The sequence below is a fragment of the Atta cephalotes genome, assembly GCF_000143395.1.
Source record: "Atta cephalotes unplaced genomic scaffold scaffold00054, whole genome shotgun sequence".
NCBI lineage: Eukaryota > Metazoa > Arthropoda > Insecta > Hymenoptera > Formicidae > Atta > Atta cephalotes.
The window spans coordinates 1,695,049-1,698,781 of record NW_012130118.1 but is presented as its reverse complement, the minus strand read 5'-3'; the positions used below and the strand labels follow the sequence as shown (position 1 = coordinate 1,698,781).

Genomic DNA, 3,733 nt, shown 5'->3' with positions numbered 1-3,733 from the left:
ACCATATTAATCAAATAATTAGACAATTTATGAAAAATTAGCTACAGTGATTTTGAAGTAATTGTGATTGTTTTGAGTATTTTGAAAAATTTCCGCATGCATAAATTTTATTTCGATTTACATTTATCAAAAGATAACATCAAATTTTTAAAAATCTCAATATTTGATGCTTAATTTGTCTTCGTCAGCTTGTATACACTTTCTATGAAAAAAAGATTCTTTCTGACAATTTACCTTTTTTTTAAATATTTAACACTACACTACTGTATTCTGTGACTTAAAACACGTTTATAATCATGATTGTACGCGCCAAAGAGATCTATTTTATACTTTTACAATTTTTATAAACGTATTTCGCAAATTTTTTTAAATAATTGTTTGTTAAGTAAAGATTATAATTTTTGCTTAATTTTCTTTAAATTAAGATTAGATTATTTTCTATTAATACACATAACAGTACTAATATATATTTGTTAACCTATATAATAATCTATATAATAACGTGATATTTAGTTCATTGTGTATGTTTGAAATAAATAATATACATGAAGCCAAATAGAAATATTTCTAAATAATTTAATTTTTTTATTTTTTGTGTACATTAATTTTAATTAAAATTTAATTTAAATTTTTTTATACAATTACAATTACATCTCTCTTTCATACATTTGCTTCTCACATTCGTATATAGTTTTCAAAGACATTTTATATTTGCAAGGCTGGATATCAAAACGAAGCCATATATATTTTTCATTGGGGTATTTGCTTTTTTAATAGAAAATTCTTGCTTGCAATATTTTGACATATTTATATGCATTATATATAGATATATAAGAGATAATGTGTAGAATATAAGAGATAATGTATAAGAAATATGTAATATTATGTACAATTTTTTTAAACGCGCTATAATTGATATTGACAAAAAGCTAATGTTTGTGCATATGATATAAGCAAAATAATCATAACTTCTGCTATTTACAAAACGATTCAAGTACATAATAATCTTTGTATGTAAACAATCGTCTTATTTAACGATTTGATGTATCGATTGACATGTAATAACAAATATATATCTATTAAGAAATTGCAACTTGCAATAGTTTTAGTTTAAGTAGCATAAAAAAAAGCACAGTCCCAAATTTAAGTATCCTATTATGTTGAAAAATAACAGTGTTATAATAAACATTATATTCTATTGGAACATTACTGTTCGATGATTATCGATTCTTCCGAATGTTTCTCTTCTTCTTTATTATACGATATTGTTGCAGCTCATAGAACACTACTTCATCACTCCTTCATCTTCTGAATTTCTTTCCGAGAAAGTCGGAGTTTACGTAACGAATGAATTATCGAAAATGAGAAGCATACCCTGTAAAGCATGTTTGTAACAGTTTCTTGAAACAGTTTCAGATTAATCAATTAATCTTCTTGGATAGCCGAAAATTGTATAGCCTTTTGTCCCCAAAATGTTTTCGACCCAGGCTTTACTCGTCCATTTTTCTTTATTCCTATCCACCATCCATATTGCACGTATTTACGCGATCTGAACGCTCCATTGTTCCCATTTGGTGTTTTCATTAGCTATATTTATCTAAAATTAAAATTAAACAAATTTAATTTACAATCAATCTCGATTATCTTTTTAAGATTATTATTAATGAACTTCTTGTTGAGAGAGAAAATTTATTAACTAATACGGTTAAACAAAATTAATTTTTAAGCTAAATGAAATTCACTTTTTAATAATTTTATAACTATAATATACGTACGTGCGTGTACTATTAATTATGAATTTAAGCCAATTTTAAGATATATATTTAGAAGTATTTTATTAAATATTATTTACATAGAATGAAATTAGAGAAATTATTATAATATTGTAAGAATTATAGAACGTTGTAAAAAGATCGCGCAAAAGAATTTCACGTGGAACTTTATGTGGAATTTTATAGAGTGCTCTCTCTCTCTACATATATATATATAATTTTACGGTTATGAATAGTACAACTATAGTAATTATGTATACTGTTCTACATTTCTTTAATTGTAAGAGCTTCTTTCTCGTAATATAATGAAAATTTGCAAGGAGGATTTACTCGTACATTTCTTCATTTTTATAGTTTTTTTTTCTTATTCTTTTGGCATCTTATCTCTCCGTACAATCACCCTTTTTTGAATGCCAAATACAACTTCATTTCGATGCTTTGTATTCTGATAACGCCAAAAGATACTGGTGTTGCGTAAAGCAGATCTGTAAGGGTATCTAAACTTTTGTGTGTGTAAAAATCTTTCTTAATGATGATCATATATGTAAATATCATTATTGTAAATACATATGTAATACATATACATATATTGCAAACATTTATTATTGCATACATTTTTTTATTTTATTTGATTCAATATTTAACAATTAAGTGTGATGGAAATATATGACTCCTTGTTTCCGGATAATCCTTCTACTTGTCCCGACGGCGTAATTGCTATATCCGGTGCGACAATACAACTTAATTATCCGGCAATTGTAGATAGGATTTTTTGCTGGTTGTCGTGGATCTCATATTACGTAAGATGGGTACTTGCGTGATTTGCAGTTATGTTCATTGTTGCGTGGCGTTCTATAATTGCAATCAAATAGTCCATGGATTATCGACGTATATATCGTTATATATTATACGTAACATGAGCAGAAATAGGAAATAAACTTGTGAATTTCTAACGAAAAGTTCGAATTTTTGTCAAAGCATATACAAGCCTCAAAAGTATCATAACGAATTAATTTCACTAATATTAATAACAGGACATTTAACGCATTTTGAAAAATATTCTTTTATACGCGCGAATTATTATCTAAATTTTAATAAAAATATTAACAATAATTATGTCTCTCACCAATAACTAACTTAAAATTAATTTTGACAAAATTTTATTTCTATTGTGAACGATAAATTAATATTTTATTGTAATATTATGCATTTTTTACATAGTATATATTTCTTGACATATTTCTTTTCTGACGTACTACATTTTTTAGCCGTTAGACGTTAAGGTTTCCTTTGTCATTACAAAGGTTGTTTATACATTTATATATGCTGCAAAATTTATAGACCAATTTTTCCAGGTCAGCAACCCCTATGAATGAAGCACACCACACGATATCGTGCAGCTTACGACTATGTGTAATTTTTTAAAATAATTTCAATGAACTATCGAAACGATTATAAAAAGTAATAACTATGGATATTGTAGATTAATGTTTCTACACTGAGAAAAATGTCTGATTCGATTAATTGGAATTTTGATTAGACATGGACGAATTAGAATTTTCTGGTTAAATTTTAAAATTCTAATTGTTATAATCAGAATTTTGATTGATATTAATCAGAATTTTCTGATTAATCAATTCGTCCATTTTTATCCAAACATTTTTCTCAACATTTTTCTCAACATTTTTCTCTGTTTTCATAAATTCGGACGAAATTTTATTTCTATCGCAAATGTTACGTGCATATACAGCTGTCATATATCACATATGAAATTGTAGTGGCGGTGCCTCATCGAGCTCGTTTGATATCGTTAATAAAGTAAACTATATACACCTCCTGACCCTGTGGTGATATAGAGCAAAAAGTTAATCGAGTCAATGAATATACGTTATAACGTGTGCTGAAGAGAGGACGATTAGCAGATGCATTTATATATATATATATATATATATATATATATA

General features: G+C 26.4%; 1 pseudogene; it reads right to left on the bottom strand.

Annotated features, from left to right (window-relative positions):
- Positions 1-1,425: 1,425 nt before the first annotated feature.
- LOC105623241 overlaps positions 1,426-3,733 on the bottom strand; it is a 34,442-nt pseudogene continuing 32,134 nt past the window's right edge.